This window comes from Schistocerca serialis, chromosome 1 (genome assembly GCF_023864345.2).
Source record: "Schistocerca serialis cubense isolate TAMUIC-IGC-003099 chromosome 1, iqSchSeri2.2, whole genome shotgun sequence".
Taxonomy (NCBI): domain Eukaryota; kingdom Metazoa; phylum Arthropoda; class Insecta; order Orthoptera; family Acrididae; genus Schistocerca; species Schistocerca serialis.
This window is the reverse complement of record NC_064638.1, coordinates 797,680,621-797,705,623: the sequence shown is the minus strand read 5'-3', so window position 1 is coordinate 797,705,623 and position 25,003 is coordinate 797,680,621. Positions and strand designations below refer to the sequence as shown.

The 25,003-nt window shown below is 43.8% G+C and overlaps 1 protein-coding gene across 11 annotated transcripts in view; it reads left to right on the top strand.

The window, feature by feature from the left end:
- The first annotated feature begins 1,862 nt into the window (after positions 1-1,862).
- The window catches only part of LOC126483787 (putative thiamine transporter SLC35F3), a 647,658-nt gene continuing 624,517 nt past the window's right edge, over positions 1,863-25,003 (top strand). For 10 of the 11 annotated variants that reach the window (XR_007587781.1, XM_050107011.1, XM_050107014.1 and 7 more), the window contains exon 1: positions 1,863-1,959. The gene's annotated coding sequence lies outside the window, so the exon portion shown is untranslated. The remainder of the gene's footprint in view (positions 1,960-25,003) is intronic. The other variant, XM_050106962.1, reaches the window with a different exon arrangement.

Sequence of the window (25,003 nt, the reverse complement as noted above, 5' to 3'; positions counted from 1 at the left end):
CGCCTGGACATGGCCCACGAGCCTAAATCTTGACTACCCAAGTGTAATGGGTATAGAGTGCACATATTTTTATTGGTGACTGAGGATGATGTACTGAACAACATTGTATAGGTATTTACTTCATTCGCAGACATATAACTACAGCTATTACAAGTCGTATGTTTTTAGGTTGGGTTGTACATCCAAATACACGTGGCAAGAAGAAGCCATTAATACTTATTGTCCCCTGAGTAGAAGGTCAGGTGTCGTAGTGTGTGTCTGTAATCAGAACGGTTACTCTATAGTGATAAGTGTACTGTGCTTAATGATGCAGTGACGACTGTACAGAAAACATCAGGTAGTAAAGTTTGTGACATGTCTGTGGGAAGGCAATTTGATGCAGAGAAAAAATAATCAGCACAGTGATGTGCGTACATATTAAGATACCACATATATAAAAATATCTGGTACTTACACTATTTACACCCTGTATACTTAATCTTTATTTATTTATTTAATTTTTAAATAAAAGCAGCGTGGTCTGGAGCTCCTTGCCACGGTTCGCGCGGTTTCCCCCGTCGGAGGTTCGAGTCCTCCCTCGGGCATGAGTGTGTGTGTCGTCCTTAGCGTAAGTTAGTTTAAGTTATATTAAGTAGTGTGTAAGGCTAGGCACCGATGACATCAGCACCTTACCAGAAAATTTCCAAATTTTAATAAAATTAAATTGGAAACGGCCTTGCCGCAGTGGCTACACCGGTTCCCGTGGGATCACCGAAGTTAAGCGCTGTTGGGCGTGGCTGGCACTTGGATGGGTGACTATCCAGCCGCCGTGCGCTGTTGCCATTTTTCGGGGTGCACTCAGCCTCGTGATGCCAATTGAGGAGCTACTCGACCGAATAGTAGCGGCTTCGGTCAAGAATACCGTCATAACGGCCGGGAGATCGGTGTGCTGACCCCACGCCCCTCCTATCCGCATCCTCCCTTGAGGATGACACGGCGGTCGGATGGTCCCGGTAGGCCACTCGTGGCCTGAAGACGGAGTGCTTTTTTTTTAAATAAAATAAAATTATATCTATTTTTAATTCCCAACAGCAGATAAATGTAGTATTCAAAGTAAATGAATAAATGAATGTTTGGTTCAAAAACGAGAAATTTTAAACAGGATATAAAAAAAGTTGACATCTCAGAGACTGTACAGTATTATTGATGGATGTATATAATAAATTTCTCATTTGACAATAAAGTGTTTTGTATGTCTATCAAGTTTTAATTCCATGTGATTAGCAATTTAAAACAGGAAGATAGTATGGTATTCAAATTTTTTATTCAATTTTTGTTAATTAACATGTCCATTTGTTAGTAAATATGAAATTTAATTGAAAGTGAAATAATGTTGCTATCAAGGAGATTCGAAACAACGAATCGACGATTACTAGAATTTAGCACTATGCGCATCAGCTACCGGCAACATGTTGATTAATCTGAAATAGTGGAAAACTACTAATTTTCAAAACCGTTTTTTAAATTTTTTTCTTTTAAATTTTTGTGTACTTGCGTGGTACCACTTTAAGAATGTTAAAACCCGACCAGTGATCTTGAAACCCTGTAAGTGAGAAGAAGGCGGAAGAGGCCGTCTGTGAGGTGTCCTCCTTAGTGCCAGCTGTCTGGCACTGTAGCGCCCCTGACGCTCGCCGGCTGTCACGTCTCGTCAACCCGAGGGCGCTCGGCCGGCTCTCGGTCAGCAGAGCGCGGCCCTACATTGTTTCGGCGCACTCGGCGACAGGAGAGGCCGTCAGAGGGCGCGCCTGCGTGCGGGGGCGGCGGGGGCGGCGCGGCCCGGCCGTGGGGGCGGTCGATGAGGCGCGCCACGCCACGCCACGGCGGCCGGCCGGCAATTGATCGCAGCCCCCAGCCCCCAGTCGCTCTGGAGGCGGCGCCGCGGCAGCACCCGTGTTCTCGCCGAGCGCCTCTCCTGTCCAGGTAACGCAACAGCCGCGCCACAACACCTGCCGCGCGACGCCTCGCAACAGCGCCGCTACACGCACACGTCTGACGCACTTGTCGTGTCTCATCACGTATGCATTCAAACTACCAATCTGATGCCTCTTCCAAAAACACCGTTATATTTCTGTCTCTTTCCATAAACTTCACTGCCTCTCTTTCTCAGTCCCCCCTCCCTTCCTCGCTCTCCCCTCCACCGCCTTCTACCTCTCTCTGTACATGTGTGCCATCGTAATGTATGCGCATGAGCGTGGACACACAGTTGCTGTTACTGTGGTCTTCAGTCCAAATACTGGTTTGATTCAGCTGTGCATGTTACTGTATCCTGTGCAAGACTCTTCCTCTCTATATAACTGCTGCAGCCCATATACATTTGAACATGCTTATTATAGTCTTGCCTTGGTCTCGCCCTAAGCTTTTTACACCCCCCTCCCCTTCCGCTCACCCTATGTATTTCCCTTCATTACCAAACTAACACTTCCTTGACGTCTCACGAAATGTCTTGCCAACCGATTCCTTCTTCTAATCTAACTATGCCATAAATTTATTTCTTTCCCATTTCGATTCAGCACCTCCACATTAAACGTCCAACACACGCATCTAATCTTCACTCTCCTACAGTGTCACATTTCAAAAGCTCCTATTTTCTTCTTCTCAGAACTGTTTCTGGTTTTTGTTTCACTTCCACACATGGCTACACTTGAAGGAAATACCTTCCGAAAATATTTCCTCACATGTAAATTTGTATTCGATGTAAACAAATTTATATTTTTCAGAAATGCTTTTCTTGCCATTTCCAGTCTTTATTTTATATCCTCTCTACTTCGCCCATCATTAGCTGTTTTACCGCTCAAATAATAAAACTCGTCTAATACTTTTATGGCTTCATTTTCTGATTTAATTCCCACACGTCGCCTAATCTGACTTCATTCCATTACCCTAGTAATGTAGTAATTGTAGTATTCACGTTGTAACTTCTACGCAAGACACTACCCGTTGCGTTCAACTGATCTTCAACGTCCTTAGACGTCTCTTTCACGGCTGCACTGTCATCTGTAAATCAGAAAGTGTAACACAGTTGCTTTACTATACTAAAAGTTCTATCCATGTTCACTCTGTTGCTGGCAATTGTAACTCAGTATTTATCCAGAATTTACAGTCATGTAGTAGTTGTCGGGACGTGGGCTGTCTGCTTTCAAGTCCTTCCTGTCCCTTCTGTATTTCAGCAGCCATCTTTTCATTTTGAAATGCATCACTATTTCAGCTGATGCTAGAGGACGTGTTGTAGAGCTTCATGTTGTTCGTGGCTGATTAAAGCGAGCCAGTGCAGTTCAGCGTTTCTCAGCTCTCCAAAATGTTTCGCAATAGAGTCAACAAGTAACACAAAATACGAGTGGGGGCTATAAAAGTAGCTAAACAGGTTCAATTTTCCTATACTTAATCTTTTATTTTCCATTCACGTCTAGATGTATAAATGAAGTGGCCATTTATCTTCCTTGTACGCATCGGAGTGTTCCGAGAGTCTTATATACGAAACTCTGCAATTTTAAGTTACTGTGCGCCATACTTCACACCCTTTAAACTGTAAAAGACAGCCTGTGCAAACAGAATGCTCGTAAAACACAGTTCAAACATTTAAGGAATTAAAAACTGATTAACTCCTTTTACAATAAGCTGTTGAATCGAATCTGCAGCTGTTTGTGTAGGATATTCAGTGAGCAAGTAATCGAACTAATGTAAGTAAAACACAAGAGGCATCACGCGGAAGTGAAGTGTTATCATCCCATGATTTCAGATAGAAGAAGCAGTCAAAAAGTTTCCGTTTGAAAGCGTTGCTGCAGCGTATATGCAACCCAGTCCGTCTCCGATGCGGGTATATAAGCACCAACATCTATGCAAGAGGTTGGTGTGGCTTTTGAAAGGAAACTTTGATAGCTCCTTGTATTATTACGAATTGCAAAAAAAGTTGAATCAGACATGCAGTCAAAGCTACATGACAATAGAAGCGTTTGTTGTCTCTCTAAACGCAAACATGACGTCTGTGTACGCACACCACCCACTGAATGCTGAATAGAGCAAGAAATGACTGCTCAGAATTACGTTTTCGAGGTAGAAATCAAACCTCACATTTTTCTCTTTGGCAGTGAAGCATGAAAAGAAACTGAAGCTATTTCCTTTGTTTCCTAGACGAAGTGTTAACGAAAAATTAAGTTGTTGTGTCGTAATCATCAGTGAATCATTTTTAAATTTTTTTTTCTTTCCTTAGTCTTATGAACGTCGCACTTATACGTGATTACTAGATTTGATTTTTCTGTGTAAAAATCATTCTGGTATTTCTACAGTTTATTGTTCATAATTCTCAGCAACCGCATTTACGGACTAACTACGTTTATTCAGTGTCGGTGCTTCTCTTATTAACTTAAGGCAACACAGATGAAGGCTGCTCATGCGCAAACTACCACCTTCGAGGGAAGTTCCACATCTGCACTTAATGAACTCAAATTTCCACCGCAATCATCTAGAAATGAACTCAGTTCGAAACAACTGGTTCCAAGTATGATATAGGAGCTGTAGCTCTACAATCGACTATCAGAACTTCTTCGAATATGTTGACTGGCCGTTTTTTAAAAAAAGAAATTCACGATATCCGCTATAGACATCATTGAGATAGGTGAGCCTTACACTCATCCATCAGTAATATAAGGACTTCGATGGCTTCTAAAGAAACTTACCCAGGCACTCATCACCAAAAGAAATACGGTTAGTTACCTCACACGTAATGGAAGGCATTTCGGTAAGAAACTGAGATTCCAAAACATTTACAGAAAGGAATAAAGTTTCGTTTAATGCCCTGTCGACAATGAGGTCATTAAATACGGGACACGGTTGTGTCACTGGCTGTGATCTTACTAAAGGAATCTCCCCAATATTTTTTCGTATGTGGTATCGGGAAAAAAACTGGTAAGATTGTACACGGATCTAAAATCTACTTTCCATGGATTCTATCCCAGCATTTTTAAGCACTGCGCTTCACTTTGTTACAAATTTTAGTATTAGTTACATATAAAGTGAGCTGCTCGTACACCGCAACACACAACGTGCTAGCTTGCGAGAGAGGGAGAGGAGCAGGACTCGCAACGCATCCGCGCAAAGGCAGCCTGTGTGCGGTTTTTAGGCGGTTTCCCACACTTGTTAAGATAAATGCTGCGCTAGTTCTGAAATCTCAACTCAGAGAACACGCTACACGAACAGTTAAAATAAATTCACACACACAACAATATTTACACGATTTAGGTAATGGCGCACACGATTTCCTTCCCCCTTCCCCCCCCCCCCCCCCCTTAGGTTACCATGCCGACTGTGACGTCAGGAAGAGCATCCGTCTACACAGTTAAACAGTAAATATAATTTGCCAAATCCTGAAAAAGAGGACCCCGACGAGACGGGACTAACGTTAGAGAGAAAGGGAGAGAAATTTTGCAGTTCTAAGGTGAACCCTGTGTTGCTTTGGGTATCATCGTTAAAAATTTGCTTCCAAAACCCGATCTCTTTGAAAAACAACTGTATATCTACGCACTGTGGCCCTTTCTCATGCCCCTGCTGCCAGCTAAATCGGCAGAGTATTCAGAGATCCAGACCTAAGCGAGTGTCGGCCGTTATCTAACAAACCAAGCTCCACACGCAATCCAGGAAGAACAAACGTCGACCATCTGCAATTATGGTGCAGCCATACAGCACAATAACGATCAAATCACCCAGAGAAAATAGTAGCATGTCATGTTTCCTAGCCGGCCGGAGTGGCCGTGCGGTTCTAGGCGCTACAGTCTGGAACCGAGCGACCGCTACGGTCGCAGGTTCGAATCCTGCCTCAGGCATGGATGTGTGTGATGTCCTTAGGTTAGTTAGGTTTAATTAGTTCTAAGTTCTAGGCGACTGATGACCTCGGGAGTTAAGTCGCATAGTGCTCAGAGCCATTTGAACTATTTGAACCATGTTTCCTAAAATCAACTGCGAAACTTTTCGACAAAACGAAGACATTCCAGAACAAAATATAACACATTTCTCAGTGACGAAAGAAATGTAAATAACTGCTGGAATTGTCTTCCTCATGGGAGAGTGATGGAGTTGCCACAGTTAAGTGCCGGAGTTCTGTCGCAGCTGTTCTATAATGGCAACGCTCCAGTTACCTAATATATTGAAGTTTTATTCACATAAGCCAACGGCCTTGCCGCAGTGGTAACACCGGTTCCCGGCAGATCACCGAAGTTAAGGGCTGTTGGTCTGGGCTAACTCTTGGATGGGTGACCATCCAGTCTGCCGAGCGATGTTAGCAAGCAAGGTGCACTCAGCCCTTGTGATGTAAACTGAGGAGCTACTTGATTGAAAAGTAGCGACTCCACTCTCGTAAACTGACATACGGCCGGGAGAGCGGTGTGCTGACCAAATGCCCCTCCGTATCCGCCTCCAGTGACGCACCGGGCTGAGGATGACACGGCGGCCGGTCGGTACCGTTGTGCCTTCATGGCCTGTTCGGACGGAGTTAAGTTTAGTTTTTTATTCACGTAACCGATGTCGCCCCAATTAAGGGCAATTCTCTAGTGTATTACGTGGTTATGTCGAGGACAATAATTAACACATTCGAGAATGAGACGTAACTGAGTCGAAACCTGCTATATGAATAAAACTGTAACATTCAGACAAAATTTTTTCTCTGCAGCAATGTCCGCTGATTAAAATTTGCTGGCGGATTAAAACTGTGTGCCGGATGGGGATTCGAACCTCGGACCTTTACTTTTCGCTGGTAAGTGGTCTGCGACTGAGGTAACCCACATGATTCACGAAGCCCGACCTCTACCACCACTCCCCTCTCACAACTTCACTTTCGTCAGTACTCCGTCTCCTACCTTCCAAACTTCACAGCTAATATCCATTGTCACACGAGAACTTCTGTGACGTATGGAAGGCAGGACACGGGGTACTGGGACACCTCAGTCGGCAGAGCACTTCCCCACGAAGGGCTCCCCGTTCAGCACACAATTTTAGTCTGCTTGGAAATTTCAAACTACGCTGAGGCGACAAAAGTCGAGGCATAGCGATATGCACATACCCAGACGGCGGCAGCGTCGCGTACACAAGATATAAAAGAGGACCGCATTGGCATAGATGTCGTCTGCACTTGGGTGGCTCATGTACTGACGTGATTATGGCCACACAACGGGGATTAACAGACTTCGAACGCCGAATGGTAGTTCGAGCCAGAAGCATGGGTCATTACATTTCGATTATCGTTAGGGAATTCAGAATGCCGAGATTCAAAGTGTCAGTAGCGTGCCGAGAATACCAAATTTTAGGTATTACCTCTAACCACGGACATATCGGTAGCCGACGGTCTTTATTTGACGACCGAGAGCAGCGGCGTTTGCGTAGATTGTCAATGCTAACAGACAAGCAACAATACGTGAAAGAACCACAGAAATGAAAATGAGACGTACGACGAACGTATCCGTTATGACAGTGTGTCGAAATTTGGCGTTAATGGGCTCTGGCAGCGGACAACCAACGTGACATCACCTGCAGCGCCTTTACTCTGCTCGTGACCGTAATGGTTGGACCCTAGACGACTGGGAAATCGTAGCTTGATCAGACGAGTCCCTATTTCATTTCGTAAGAGCATATGGTATGGTTCGAATGTGGCGCAGACCCCACATTGCCAGGGACCGAAATTGTCAACATGGCACTGTGCAAGCTGGTGGTGGCTCCACAATGGTGTGGACTGTGTTTACATGGAATGGATTGGGTCCTTGGTCCAAGTGAACGGATTAGATCCTCTGGTCCCTATGAACCGATCATTTACCATTTACAGCCATTCATGGACTTCACGTTCCCCCCCCCCCAAAAAAAAAAAAAAATTATGGACGACAATGCGCCATATCACTGGCCCGCGCTTATTTGCGACTGAGAATGATTTGGCCACCCAAATCACCCGACATAAATCCTATAGGACATTTATGAGACATAATGGGGAGGTCAGTTCGTGAAAAAAATCCTGCACTTAAAACACTTTCGCAAATATGGAGGCAACATGGTTCAATATTTCTGTTAACTTCACCTGACAAAAGGAGGTCCGACACGATATTCTGAGGTATCCCATAACTTTTGTGTCGTCTTAGTATACCATAACTGGCAACTGGAGCGTTCGATTGAATAGACTTAACTGGTAAGGCGTCACCTAACATCCTTCTTCACAGCCATAGTCCCTATAGGTATTTGGTATTCTTTTATTCTGTAGATTTTCGCGTTTTTATCCAAGTTTAGTTTTTTCCAACATTTCGACAGGTCCTCTAATTATACCATGGTAGATAGAGCTTGCTTGCTCTCTCGGCTCTAAAAAATCTGTGAACTAGACAAGCGTCAGGCAGCCTTCTACAAAAATGAGTATCATTCGATGCATGTCTACTACTGAGGAATTACCCCACCGATCTGATATGATAACATATGACACCTAAGCTAACTGTAGTCCAGGCTGCATAAAATACTTCACTAGACGCTCGGGGTAGCCGCGTGGTCTTAGGCGCCTTGCCACGGTTCGCGCTGTTCCCCTCGTCGGAGGTTTGAGTCCTCCCTCGGGCAAGGGTGTGTGTGTTGTCACTAGCGTAAGTTAGTTTAAGTTAGACTAAGTAGTGTGTAAGCCTAGCGACCGATGACCTCAGCAGTTTGGTCTCATAGGTACTTGCCACAAAAATTACTTAGCTCAAAACCTCCGTCATTGTTGATTACTTTATCCATCACTGAAATATCCATTGACTTCGTCATTAATCCGTCTCAGAAGTTAGGCGTCTGCACCAAAATCCTTTAAACTTCATCCGGTGTTCGTGTGCTAGTCTGTGCTCTATATTAGTGGTTCAGTTGGCCGACTGAGTTGGGTGGAACGCTGATGTTCTTCACATCGTTCACAAAAAAGCATCAGAGATTAAAGAAGAAATCATCACGTTAGTCTGGTTAGTATTTAGAGAATATGTGGCAGCATTGAGCTTAAAAATGGCTCTAAGCACTATGGGACTTAACATCTGAGGTCATCAGTCCCCTAAACTTTAGGACTACGTAAACCCAACTAACCTAAGAACATCACACACATCCATGCCCGAGGCAGGATTCGAACCTGCGACCGTAGCAGCCACGTGCGTTGAGCTTAAAATCACCCGATTGTGTACTGCGTATTGTAAGAGAAACAACTAGGTTTACTGTGCCATTGATGAGGTCACCAATGTCAAACCTTTTCTCAGTATTTTGTGGTGTTACATGACGCTCTTCCTGTTGATTTGTCCATCGGATATTTATGCTAACCTTCGCTCTCCGTTTTCCGATATTCTAGGGAAATAAGCTTCGTCACATCGCCGGATGTCACCAGATCACTTCCTTTCGTTCCGTCATGTAGAAAACAACATAAACACGACATTGCATTAGACATGTACTTAATTGTTGTGACACTGCAACAATGAGCAACAATGGCGTTGAGAAACACTTGCATTGGCTAAAACTGAACAAAGCATCGTGGCCTAATGGAATCCCTAGCAGATTCTATAAAGAATTTGCAGATGAGCTAGCCCGTCTTTTAACCATAAGAGATTACAGATGCCTCGAACGCAAATTATGCCCAGGAGTTGGAAAAAGGCACGGGTCACAACCGTCGACAGGAAATGTAGCAGAAGTGATCCGCAGAACTACCGTCCACTATCAATGATTAACCTGCCGTAGAATCTTAGTTCATATTCTGAGGTAATGAGGTACCTTGAAGAGACTGACCTCTTCCATCTCAACCAGCATCGATTCCGGAAACATCGGTCATGTGAAGCCCAATTTCCACTTTTCTCACATTACATCCCGAAAGTCGTGGTACAAGGCAGTTACGCAGATGCTGTATTTCTTGACTTCTGAAAAACATTTGACTCAGTATCAAGCCTAAACTTGTTAACTTCGGGTGTGCCTCAGGGAAGTGTTTTAGGGTTTTTGCTGTACATGTGTATTAATGAACTTGCAGGGAATATTAATAGTAACCTCAGACTTTTCGCAGGTGATGCACTTATCTACAATGAACAAACCTCTGAAAAAAGGGTGCACATATGTTCATTCGGAGCTTGATAAGATTCCAAAGTGGTGCAAACCTGTTTTAATTATTCAGAAAAAGTAAAACAGTGCACTTCACAGAACGAGGAAACGCAATAGCCATGACTGTAATAACGCTGAATCACAACTATAATCGGTCAACTCATACAAATATCTGGGTGTAACAATTTGTAGGGAAACGAAATGGAACAATCACATAGGTTCAATAGCAGGTATAACAAGTGCCAGATGTCGGTTCCTTGGTAGAATACTACGAAAATGTTATCAGTATAAAAAGGAGATTGCCTACAAGACGGTCCTGCGAACCCCTGCTTAAACATTACTCAAGTATATTGAACCCACAGAAAATAGCCGTCCTCTAGTTTGTTAGATGTTTATTCAAATGGTTCAAATGGCTCTGAGGACTATGGGACTCAACATCTGTGGTCATAAGTCCACTAGAACTTAGAACTACTTAAACCTAACTAACCTAAGGACATCACACACATCCATGCCCGAGGCAGGATTCGAACATGCGACCGTAGCAGTCGCGCGGTTCCGGACTGCGCGCCTAGAACCGCGAGACCACCGCGGCCGGCAGATGTTTATTCATCTATAGATCATTTACAAAGTAATTTCACACACGTCATCTTAATTTAAAAAGAAAATAGTAGTTAAAATTTAACTAATTAATCTCATGTAGGTCTAAATTAACTTGTTCTGATGTGAATGTTGATGTTTTATGTGTAGTGGTTTTTTAATTACAAAGTGGTTTTCTATTTATAAAAAAAAATACTTTTATGTTACGAATTTGGATCACATCAGTGATCACTGCTCATTCTACACATAAATGCGCACTATACTACACTACACTGTACTACACTGCACTGCACTGCACAGACACACAAATACACACACAGGCGTATATGTGCGCGCAGAGCGCGCTTTCGCACACGCATACGCACACGCACACGCATACGCACACACACGCGCGCACACACACAGACACGAACTGTTTCAAGATCTTAGCGATACTTCCACCATTCCAATGAATTCTTCATGTTGTCCCTTTGGTCCTTCTGAAAAAACCTGCATCAGCGTCTTTCCACAAAGAATGAGGTGTTGAGCTCAAGAAAATTAAGAAGTTAGAATTTTCCATCACAGATCCCAGGCATCACATTTTAAAGAAAAATACATTAAACTATGACAGTTTACCGAAGAATGACATTTGTTTATTATTATAATGTTAATTTTTCACTAATCTCTACTCTTTTACTTAAATAATTCTACTTTTCCATGGATAAAAAGAAGTTCATTTGCATTTTGAGAGTGTCCGCTCGTTCCAACATTGCAGGAGTCACAGTTGTGAGGGACCAGTCGGCATGCGGGAGATCGAACAGGTCTGCGCGATGTAGGTGCGATGATGACCGACGCCTCGCCCAACGACTCACCGTAGTTTTGTTCACTGCCAGATTTACATACACATTCTGCAAGCGCCTATCCGTATCTGCCATGCTCTGGTTTTCCGCCAAAAGAAACCCAATTTCACCTCTCAGCTTGGAATGCAACTCCGTTACAGACGCCATTTTAAAGGCTACGTGTAGGGCAGCAACCTATCGAAATTTGCCGGCCGGGGTGGCCGAGCGTTTCTAGGCGCTACAGTCTGGAACCGGGCGACCGCTACGGTCGCAGGTTCGAATCCTGCCTCGGGCATGGATGTGTGTGATGTCCTTAGGTTAGTTAGGTTTTAGTAGTTCTAAGTTCTAGGGGACTGATGACCTTAGAAGTTAAGTACCATAGTGCTCAGAGCCATTTGAACCTATAGAAATTTCATGAAACTAAAAGGGCGGAAGCGGGAATATTCTACGATGTCTTACAACAAATTCTGCATTTTTTCAACCGAAACTGGGTGAGAAAAAATGTGTAACGTTACTTACGAACGGTCGTCTTAAATGAAATAGTTAAGTCCAACGGGTACCAGTATTTGACTCAACCACAGTTTCAAATGGTTCAAATGGCTCTAAGCACTATGGGACGTAACATCTGAGGTCATCAGTCTCCTAGACGTAGAACTACTTAACCTAAGTAACCTAAGGACATCACACACATCCATCCCCGAGGCAGGATTCGAACCTGCGACCGTAGCGGTCGCGAGGTTGTAGCGCCTAGAACCGCTCGACCACTCAGGCCTGCTGGGGTAGGACATCTCTGGGTGGAAACTCTTAGGTACGCGTGAGGAACACGTCCTAGCTTTGACGGGACTAAGCAACAGGATAGTTCTCCCCTCTACACTCTTGCCTTCTGCTTGCAGCAGCTATGTCGACTTCGCAATTCCACCTAGTAGTATAGACACCTGTCTTATGATAGTGAACTGGGCGTATTCAGCCGGCATTGTTCGGGATTGTGATGATACGGCGATCGTCTAGCACGCTTGCACTGCATTCGCGTTGCGTAATTTGCAGTTTACACGGAGGTGACAAAAGTCGTCGGATACCTTCTAATATCGTATCAGACCTCCTTTTGCCCGTCGTAGTGCAGCAGCTCGACGTGACATGGACTCAGAAAGTCTTTGGAAGTCCCCAGGAGAAATACTGAGCCATGGTGTCACCACAGCATCATTGCAAAAGTGTTGCAGGTGCACGGTTGTGCACGAGCTGACCTCTCAATTACGTCCCATCGGCGTTTGATGGGATTCAGGTCGAGCGATCTGGGTGACCACGTCATTCGCTCAAATTGCCCAGAATGTTTTTCAAACCAATCGCAAATAACTTTGGGCCGGTGGCATGGCGCTTTGTCATCCATAAAAATTCTATCGTTGTTTGTGGACATGAAATCCATGAATGCAAATGATCTCCAGGTAGCGGAACATAATCATTTCCAGTCAATAATCGGTTCAGTTGGAGCGGAGGATCCAGTCCATTCCATGTAAACAGCCGGCCGCTGTGGCCGAACTGATCTATGCGCTTCAGCCCGGAATTACTCTGCTGCTACAGTCGCAGGTTCGAATCCTGCCTCGAGCATGACTGTGTGTGATATCCTTCGGTCAGTTTGGTTTAAGTAGTTCTAAGTCTAGGGGACTGATGACCTTAGATGTTAAGCCCCATAGTGCTTAGAGCCATTTCAACCATTTTGAACCATGTAAACACAGTGTAAATGCAGGCCATACCATTATGGAACCACCACCACCAGCTTTCACAGTGTCTTGTTGACAGTTTGGGCCCTTAGATTCGTGGGGTCTGCGCCATACTCCGACCCTAACATCAGCTCTTACCAGCTGAAATCGGGACTCATCTTACCAGATCAGAGTTTTCCAGTCGCCTAGAGTCCAACCGAAATGGTCACGAGCCCAGGAGAGGCACTTCAAGCGATATCATGCTGTTAGCAAAGCCATGCCCGTCAGTCATCTGCTGCCATAGCCCATTAACGCCAATCGCCACAGTGTCCTAAACAATATGTTGTTCGTATGTTCCACATTGATTTCTACGATTATTTCACGCAGCTTTGCTTGTCTGTCAGCACTGACAACTGTACGCAAACACTGCTGCTCTCGGTCGTGAAGTGAAGGCCTTTGGCCACTGCGCTGACCATGGTGAGATTTGGTATTCTCGGCACACTTTCGGCAGAGGGTTTCAAGCTTCTTGGGCTATTGCACACTGAGGGTCTCGGAAAATTGAATACCCCAATAGTTTCCGAAATGGAATATCTCATGCGTCTAGCTCCATCTACCATTCCGCGTTCAGAGTCTTAATTCCCGTCGTACTGACATAATTACGTCTGCAACCTTTTCACATGAATCACCTGAGTACAAGTCTTTGGTCCTCCACTCAGCGTTTTAGAACACGTGGGGCCAATATGCAATTTCATTTCAGCCATAAAAAATTTCAAGCTGTTCTTACACTCATCTGATAGCATTACAGGCGTTAATGCTAATATGTGGTTATTTCCTTATGCCTATTGTGTAAGAATGGTAATGTGAAGACACATGATTCATTGAATTGGATTTGTATATGTAATATGATACCTTATGTTCAATCATTGAAAATTATAATAAGTGTGAACATAATTTGGAATCTTTAATAGCTTATTTTCATTTCATCTGTTTGTGCTGAAATTAATCTTCGACGTGTTCCGTATCTCCACATGTGTTCTCGTAAGAATTATGTTCTCGAATGTAGTACATTCACTTTAATTGCATTTAAAGCGCTGAGGTAATAAGCTGCCTTGAGCAGAGAGTTTTCTTTAATTAAGTTTTCATCTGTACGGGTAAGTTTGTGACGCTGTTGGTTTTCAAGCCGGGAAGACAGGGACAGCAAGATAATTTCTGACACCACGATGTCTCACGTCTTTCCAGTTTTCTGCGATTTGTAGGATACCGAGATCAAAAATATTTGCATCGCGCGAATTGCATCTGTAAAATAAGTAGTTGCGTGAAATCTGTTGTAAGCATTATAATTTGTTTTGTCTTGGTTAACCTTTGTAAAAAAATGATGTTACCACTAGGAAACTTAAAAATAAAGTTAGATTGCATTTATTCACATGACAGTCAGGTTCTTACGCAGAGGAGTGACGTTTCAGGGCATAAAAACCTGGGTCATAGTCTCTTATGAATTACCAAGTTCAAGTAAACATTAGTGGAAGGCTTCCAGTTCTTTTGAATATTCATGGAAAATAAAAAAATCAAGATTTATCCCATTTGCCTCTGCCCGTCTTACGCAGATTGCAACAGTACAGTAAATATTGTGGAGCATTTATATTTAACACCAAGTTAAGGTCTTTAGAGCTGCGAATTGTCCCATACAGAGGAGGACACTTAAGGCAGGTCAGTCCAAAACCATGCAGAACAAATAAATATATCGATGTGCGGTTTTCGCTGAGTTATAGAAGACACTGTGGCGAATTTTCTTACCATAGCAAGTAATTTTGACTCCTACTTTTTTTTATTGGAACTACATACTCTTTTTTGTGGCATTGGAAAGAGCCGTCGAAGAGGACTTCACTGACGCAACATGTGTGGAACGTGATCAATTACTAACAAGATTACAGCGTCGCAATCCAAAGACCGCCCACGGGAGAAGTCCCACAAACGTCTGCTTTGTTGTATCAAACACGTAACTCAGATATGAACCCTATGTTTATTATAGCATCCTGAGCACTGACACATGCTATAAAGTGATTCGGGACGCACAATACTGCAAGTTAAATTTCATATCGCAGTACAGGCTCATTTTATGAGGCAATTCATGTTTTCAGGAATGGTCGATGTTTCCCTGTTCACCTCTTGTTTCAACATTGGCCCTGTATTTACATCTCACTTAATGCCTTCTCATTATCAAATTCTATGTATAATGGTTGGACAACGTATTAAAAATGTAGAACCAAGAACAAAATTTCAGGCCAGGTCGGGAAACGTTTTCTTTTGAAGGTCATAAATGCACTTTTCATTGATATGGTTTCCCTTTAGATATATCATTTTATCCAAAGCTTTTCCAGTGAGAATGTTCAATCACGGAAAAGCGATTCCGAAATACCTACATATTCGTGTGCAACACTCATAATGTGTTCGTTACACCCAGTTCCTACGCCAGTCATGTATTTGGTTAAATGTGGCAAGAGGAGGAAGTGCGTCAAAAATAGAGAATAGCTTGGAAGTTCCAAAAACTCTTATTTCGTTGATAATTCATTTTTTCTTTTGCCAAAGCACGTTTCTGGGCAGGTGTACTGTCTATAAAAATAATATTTTTTTCATCTGAAATCTAGGTTTCTTCTCACTTATTTTTTTTTTCATTTCGTTTGTTTAGTTGTTTCATAGAATTTTCCCACTCTTTGTAACATAATCAATGGGAAAAGTCCCTTTTCTTTCTCAAAGAACAATTGGCAAAACTTCCACGTTAGATGAAATCGACTTAGCGCAGTACGTTGTAGGGTCGCTGGCATCCAGGGACTGCTTTGGTTGTAGTTTTATATTTGCAATTGCAGATCGCACATATTAAAATTCACCTTATACACCGTACCGAATTTGAAAGAAATGCAGACGACGTGACTACTTTTTTAAAAAAAATGTATGTATAAAAGAGTCTTAGTTACTCGAAGTACCAGGGTACTGATAAAATTTTAATTATCACCTTGAAAAACTCAAACATGAAGATGGTCTCAGTCTCAGTATTTGTGTACATTATTACCCTTCTGTGTGAAACATTTTCCCCGACGAAGGACGACTGGGATGAGACCTTGGTTGCAGATGCCTCTATTTCGGCTTTTTAGGAAACATTGCGCCTCGAATATCAACTCGTTCTCTTTCTGCAAATGCCTGCCACGTAATGTTTCTTCATACGATGAAAGAGGAAGAAGTCACGCGGAACGATTTCAGGACAATACGGGGCGTGAAGAAAAATCTGTAGGTGACTGACCTGTGCAGAATGAGCTGAGGCATTATCGTTGAGCATAAATTCGTCTTTGGACACCTTCCCGCTAATTTTCGTCTTGACAGCCTCCCGTGACCTCGTCAGCAGATTGCGTTAGAGTGCTGCTGTGAAAATTTGCTCCTTACGAGCATAAAGTATTGGAACCACACATCTACATCTACATTGATACTCCGCAAGCCACCCAACGGTGTGTGGCGGAGGGCACTTTACGTGCCACTGTCATTACCTCCCTTTCCTGTTCCAGTCGCGTATGGTTCGCGGGAAGAACGACTGTCTGAAAGCCTCCGTGCGCGCTCTAATCTCTCTAATTTTACATTCGTGATCTCCTCGGGAGGTATAAGTAGGGGGAAGCAATATATTCGATACCTCATCCAGAAACGCACCCTCTCGAAACCTGGCGAGCAAGCTACACCGCGATGCAGAGCGCCTCTCTTGCAGAGTCTGCCACTTGAGTTTATTAAACATCTCCGTAACGCTATCACGGTTACCAAATAACCCTGTGACGAAACGCGCCGCTCTTCTTTGGATCTTCTCTATCTCCTCCGTCAGACCGATCTGGTACGGATCCCACACTGATGAGCAATACTCAAGTATAGGTCGAACGAGTGTTTTGTAAGCCACCTCCTTTGTTGATGGACTATATCTTCTAAGCACTCTCCCAATGAATCTCAACCTGGTACCCGCCTTACCAACAATTAATTTTATATGATCATTCCACTTCAAATCGTTCCGCACGCATACTCCCAGATATTTTACAGAAGTAACTGCTACCAGTGTTTGTTCCGCTATCATATAATCATACAATAAAGGATCCTTCTTTCTATGTATTCGCAGTACATTACATTTGTCTATGTTAAGGGTCAGTTGCCACTCCCTGCACCAAGTGCCTATCCGCTGCAGATCTTCCTGCATTTCGCTACAATTTTCTAATGCTGCAACTTCTCTGTATACTACAGCATCATCCGCGAAAAGCCGCATGGAACTTCCGACACTATCTACTAAGTCATTTATATATATTGTGAAAAGCAATGGTCCCATAACACTCCCCTGTGGCACGCCAGAGGTTACTTTAACGTCTGTAGACGTCTCTCCATTGATAACAACATGCTGTGTTCTGTTTGCTAAAAACTCTTCAATCCAGCCACACAGCTGGTCTGATATTCCGCAGGCTCTTACTTTGTTTATCATGCGACAGTGCGGAACTGTATCGAACGCCTTCCGGAAGTCAAGAAAAATAGCATCTACCTGGGAGCCTGTATCTAATATTTTCTGGGTCTCATGAACAAATAAGGCGAGTTGGGTCTCACACGATCGCTGTTTCCGGAATCCATGTTGATTCCTACATAGTAGATTCTGGGTTTCCAGAAATGACATGATACGCGAGCAAAAAATATGTTCTAAAATACTACAAGAGATCGACGTAAGAGATATAGGTCTATAGTTTTGCGCATCTGCTCGACGACCCTTCTTGAAGACTGGGACTATCTGTGCTCTTTTCCAATCATTTGGAACCCTCCGTTCCTCTAGAGACTTGCGGTACACGGCTGTTAGAAGGGGGGCAAGTTCTTTCGCGTACTCTGTGTAGAATCGAATTGGTATCCCGTCAGGTCCAGTGGACTTTCCTCTATTGAGTGATTCCAGTTGCTTTTCTATTCCTTGAACACTTATTTCGATGTCAGCCATTTTTTCGTTTGTGCGAGGATTTAGAGAAGGAACTGCAGTGCGGTCTTCCTCTGTGAAACAGCTTTGGAAAAAGGTGTTTAGTATTTCAGCTTTACGCGTGTCATCCTCTGTTTCAATGCCATCATCATCCCGTAGTGTCTGGATATGCTGTTTCGAGCCACTTACTGATTTAACGTAAGACCAGAACTTCCTAGGATTTTCTGTCAAGTCGGTACATAGAATTTCACTTTCGAATTCAATGAACGCTTCACGCATAGCCCTCCTTACGCTGACTTTGACATCGTTTAGCTTCTGTTTGTGTGAGAGGTTTTGGCTGCGTTTAAACTTGGAGTGGAGCTCTCTTTGCTTTCGCAGTAGTTTCCTAACTTTGTTGTTGTACCACGGTGGGTTTTTCCCGTCCCTCACAGTTTTACTCGGCACGTACCTGTCTAAAACGCATTTTACGATTCCCTTGAACTTTTTCCATAAACACTCAACATTGTCAGTGTCGGAACAGAAATGTTCGTTTTGATCTGTTAGGTAGTCTGAAATCTGCCTTCTATTACTCTTGCTAAACAGATAAACCTTCCTCCCTTTTTTTATATTCCTATTAACTTCCATATTCAGGGATGCTGCAACGGCCTTATGATCACTGATTCCCTGTTCTGTACATATAGAGTCGAAAAGTTCGGGTCTGTTTGTTATCAGTAGGTCCAAGATGTTAGTACCGAAAAATACTCATCTTCACCTTGCACGATGATGGTTGGGTCTCCGCCTTTTTCGGCGGTGGTGACTCTACATGCTTCCGCTGCTTGTGAGCTATGTTTCTCTGTAGGTCACAGTGACACATCCAGCACTTGTCCATGGTGATTAGTTGGCTAAATAAGTCATCTGGACTACCTGAAACAGCTCTGTCATTTATGCTTTTGTCTTACACTATGGTACGCTGGCATATTGTTCTTCTTCGTTGAGACACGTTTGACTCTTACTGGAAGTGTCTCCGCCACATTTATCGCTGTGTGATATGATAATGCGTTGTTGTCATTCACTACACTTCCACCAACTAAGCATGGATTGTCGTAGCGTTGGTGCCCTTTAAAGGCAGATAACGGATTTCCGCTCGATACTCCACCGTATCAGTGGCCGTGGTGGCCAGCGGGCGGAGAACGTCTCAGGTCCACGCGGCCTGCTGTCAAAATGAGAACTGTGCATCTTTCCCGAGACAAAAGGCGACCGGGGGCGATGGACACGCCACCCTGCCCCTCCTAGTGGTGCGGCCACAGCCTGTTTAAAGACCAGGCGACACACAAGCGGCTGCATAGGGTGTTGAGATATAAGGGGTGCCAGGGGCGCTCAAGCGCAGTTTGTATACTTACGCTGCTGAAAGTATACTACAAGGTGCAAATGGTTCAAATGGCTCTGAGCACTATGGGACTTAACATCTGTGGTCATCAGTCCCCTAGAACTTATAACTACTTAAACCTAACTAACCTAAGGACATCACACACATCCATGCCCGAGGCAGGATTCGAACCTGCGACTGTAGATATTACAAGGAAAGCAAAACATTCCAGTAAATATGTGTCCATAAACGCATCTCTTTCCGTGATACCTGCAAATGTATGGTTAACAGCCGTCACTGGCATCAGCGTCGAATATTGTGCTGGCCGGTATACATGTATTTGAAACGTAAACTTTTCGATTAAGTCCCCAGCTAATTGGGTTCAAATTTCTCCCATGGCCTACCTTAACAAGATATGCAATACTACATCTGCATATCACATTTTACAGTTCACTGTACACGCGCACCTGTTAAAACAGATGTCCCACATGCTACGCAAACATCTGGATGCAATACTCCGCTCGTTTCTGCGACGAGTTACTTCCTATTCCGAACGGCTCAGTATCATCTCGTAAATGTTGGAAAGACTGTACAATTCACTATTCCAGTTCTTCGACCTTATTTACGGGTGTGCTGTACACTTCACTTTCGAGATGACCGCAAACGAGTGGCCGAGCGGTTCTAGGCGCTACAGTCTGGAACCGCACGACCGCTACGGTCGCAGGTTCGAATCCTGCCTCGGGCATGGATTTGTGTGAAGTCCTTAGGTTAGTTAGGTTTAAGTAGTTCTAAGTTCTAGGGGACTGATGACCTCAGAAGTAAGTCCCATAGTGCTCAGAGCCATTTTTTGACCGCAGACAAAACAATCCTCAGTACTGAGATCACGTGACGTCGAAGCACAGGGTGCATGCTGTGCTCGACTTATCATCCTGAACCATACTGGCGCATCAGATGTCATCTTACATCAAAAGCAAAATGTGCCTGTGCCCATCCACGCGTGTAAGAGAGGCGTTCAATAAGTAATGCAACACATATTTTTATGAAAGCAGGTTCGTATTGTTCCCCACTCTTTTGGTTACAATATCCTATTTCTCAACATACTCTCCGTTCAATGCGACGGTGTTGCGCCATCATTAGCCGCCCCCCCCCCCCCCCTATCATTATGTACTGCTTCCCACGGAGTGCAACCTTCATTGGGCCAAATAGATGGAAGTCAGAAGGTGCGAGATCCGGGTTGTAGAGTATAGGAGGATGAACAGTCCAACGACGTTTAGTGAGCTTCTCGGGTGAACATACTTTTGCCAGGCCCTGCGTCGCCATCGAGAAGGAGAAGTTCGTTTGCATTTTTGTGCCGAAAAACACGCTGAAACCGTTCCTACAATTTCCTTAGGTTATAATAACACACTTCCGAGTTGATCGTTGCACCACGTTGGAGGACTTCAAACAGAATAACCCCCGTCGCCATGACGGTGTGGTTTTGAATTTTTTCTTCGAAAAAGAAATGGTGTGGCGCCACTCCATGAATTGCCGTTTTGTTTCCGATTCGAAGAGATGAAGCATGTTTCATCGCCTGTGACGTACGACGGCAAATTGTCACGGTCAGCATCGCAACGTCCTTCGTTGCTCTGTATTGTCTTCTCTTAGGCGGCAAGGAACCCAGTGGGCACACGCTTTTGAATACCCCAACTGGTGGACGAGTGTGTCAGCACTGCCAACAGAGACGCAGCGAGGTGTTTCATTGTGATTCGTCGGCCACCTCCTCACGTTCCAACACTGCAGGAGGCACAGCTGAGTGCGGCCAAATGCACGCGGAAAATCGAACAGGTTTGAGCGTCCCTGTTGCGATGATGACAAACGCCTCACCCAACGACTCACCGTGCTTATGTTCACTGCCAGGTCTCCGTAAACATTCTGCAAACGCTCAAGAGTATCTGTGATACTCGAAAGAAACTGAATGAGAGCTCTTGGCTTAAAACGCATCTCCGTCACAGATATCATTCTGAAGTCTGTGTACAGTACCGCCAGTTATCGAGTCTTCACGTAATAATATGGGCTGAAGCGGGAATATTGTTGGATGTCTCACAACAAAGACCGCCTTGTTTCAACAGAAATTCCCAAGGAAAAAATGTGTTGCATTCATTATTGAAAGCCCCTCGAACTACAGTCACAAACGTTGCGTGAGAGAAGTACGCCACAGATGAATCCTGAACCCAATTACATAGGGCTTAATGAAAAGTTCTCATTTCAAATTCGTTTGTACTAACTAGGGGAATATTTCAAACTCAAGTCAGTTGCTGGTGCCTAATTATATATCAGCATTACAAAAACATTCTCAAACTGATCCTGGCTGCGCCAAAGAAAGACTGTTTTCTACCTTCAGTCAGGCCAATAGGGCGGTAAGGGGCTGGTGCCACTACTTTTCTTCTGTACGGATCGCCCTCTCCCGGGCTGGAACTCCTACTTCTTTGTCAGGACATGTGGCCTGAGGACTTGTACGGCATCGTTAGACACCAATAAAACAAGATTAATTAGTACTCGATTAATTGTTCAATATACGTCTCATCTGGTGAGCAAGATGTATGAGAAAGGCGAAATACCCTCAGACTTCAAGAAGAATATAATGATTCCAATCCCAAAGAAAGCAGGTGTTGACAGATGTGAAAATTACCGAACTATCAGTTTAATAAGTCACAGCTGCAAAATACTAACGTGAATTCTTTGCAGACGAGTGGAAAGACTGGGGAGGCAGCGTGGAGAGTAAAAATCGTAGAGGAAGACCAAGAGATGAATACACTAAGCAGATTCAGAAGGATGTAGGTTGCAGTAAGTACTGGGAGATGAAGAAGCTTGCACAGGATAGAGTAGCATGGAAAGCTGCATAAAACCAGTGTAAGGACTGAAGACCACAACAACAACATACGTCTCATAGCTGACGCCTCAGCGACAGCCACTTTCTGCATATGCTGTAGTGAAATCTGCTGTCATCAGTGGCAAACTCAAGGCGGCCGGATGTCGTTGCATCAGCTGAAACATCGGCGGGCAACTCGTTGTATAGCAGGTTGCCCGCACGCCGATCTGTAGGCGCTTTCCACGCGGCAGACCACTGCGGAAAAGGCGTGACAGTGGTGCCTTTGTAATTGATTCACCCATTCCCCTGAGAGCTCTAGGCCCCTCTCTCGTCACTGTCCACAGTATACCATCAATTGACCACAGTGTCGGATGCCGTGAAGTCTGATGTTGCGATGTATGCTTATCCTGGCCGGCAGTTCGGTAGGCCCCCTGGTCCTTATGACGCTAAAGTATCAGAGCAGCTCATTCCCTGAACTGGAATGGTGGTAGTGGGACCCATGAACAACCCATCAGTGGCAGCTACTGTCCTGGTCTCTGGCATCGGTTATCCATGGTTCTGGAAGTGCTGTCATTACTTCAGTTAGAGACAGTATGACTGGCAAATCTGACAATATTGGAACAATCTTACAGATGATGTTACAATACAATAATCAGAGAATCAAGTGTGAATGACATGGATGCCATTGATCCCACTGATTAACTGCCTCCTGCTAACTGTGCTGTGAGACATTTTTAATGAATGAGTCGGTTCCCATTTATTATGAGTGCTACATTTGCTTGTTTCAGTACCATAACAGGTCCGTCAGGTCCCTAATAGGCGTTGTTACATCCTATGTAGTGCATCTTACTTAATGATATGAGAGCAAGCAAGACAGTTCGATGCGCACTTGTCTTGCACTTCTCTGCTGAGGTTGCTTGCACTCACACACAGGAGTGTCGATGTCACACTATTAGTGAGCGACTAACTGTGTTGAGATGTTTATGGTTTGCAGCTGGCTTCGGTAGGCTGTGAAGGCGTAGAAAATTTTTACTCTCCCATTCACATACTATCTCAGTGCGTAACACTTAACTTCTTTTGGCTCTTCTACTGAAGTGCTACTGCACTGTGGAACGGTGATTTCAGTGTCTACCGGAACTGAAGTATGTACCTGCAAACAAACAACAAACTAATTATGTAAGTTTTTTTTGGAGGGGGGGGGGGAGACGGTTATAGTTAAAACTGAAACGTCCCCTTAGAAAAATTATGAATGACTGTGCTGGTAAACTTCTACGTTATTTGTTTTTCAACCAGCTGAGCGAAACTCAACGTACTCAGACATTTCTCTCTTTACTTATTCTGATCATCACTAATCTGACACACAATATTTTTTAGCGCAACGCAGTCTCACTTTCAAAAATCTCTACAAAAGAATGGCCCTGACTAACAATAACCTATACTTTTCATGAATCACCTACCTCACAAAAATCTTCGTTACTCGAAGTACTGCAATACAGTGAGCGCCAATACTGCCAGCTAAATAAAAGGTTCTAACTACTGAAGGCACTAACTACGGATAGGTGTAGTTAGCAAATGAAAGATTTTGATAGAGAACAAACAATGTATTTACCTTAATAGTGTTCAAAAGTCATTATATAATAATATATATATATATATATATATATATATATATATATATATATCAGTTCATGACATCCATCTTTACAAATTTCCTTTTTCTGGCGGACACACGTCCAGATCGTCCGCTTATAGCAACCTCTCAAAACTCTGGCATCTCTCTCTCCAAATCCACCACTGCTGGCGGCTCACCTCGAACTGCCCACCGCTAAGCGCTGTTCACATCCAACTGCCCAGCACTACAATAGCAAATATTTCAACAATGCAAATCAGCCACAGACTGCACACAGCACAGTCAGTGATTTTCATACAGAGGGCTACGTGGCGTTACCAACATAAAAATCTAAACAGCCTACTTACAAAACTTTGTGACTAACCCTTGCACGTTTTTATGGTCTATGTAACAACGTCACAAAAGCATTTTATTGGTGTCAACATCATCCTTGTGACAACAGGGAAATTTTCTCCTTGCCCTAATACTGTATGTAACAAATGTTAAAACTCGGAACTGTAGACTGTGCTACTCATCTGCTGCTACATTTATGTTTTACTGGAAACAGCGACATTAATACTTTCAGATAGGTTAGACAGTCCACGTACTGCTAATAGGTTACTTAGCCTGACTGCCTAGCCTCTGATACTTTTACAACAAAACTTAAATTTTTATGCAACATAATGTTACTCGGAGACAGGCATTGTATAAAATATCATTAACAGCAAAGAAAGGATGGTAATATGAGAACATAAATTATATACCTGAAGTTGTGAAAAGGCTAGTTTTGCACACAAGGGCTGTTGGTCTCTGTTCTGCACATTTAAATAATGAGGAGATACGCGTGAAGCGGCGCAAGTTGGTTCTCACCGGTGGTCGGCAGTCGAGTCCGCACGGCAAATGTCACCCGCAGCCCCGCCTGCTGATTTACTTAACGCGCGGCACGGCACGCATTTGCATTTTACAGCTCACGCCCTCTCAGAGAATAGTGGAGCCGGAAACTGAAATGTGTCAGCCGTTCACAATATTTACAGCGT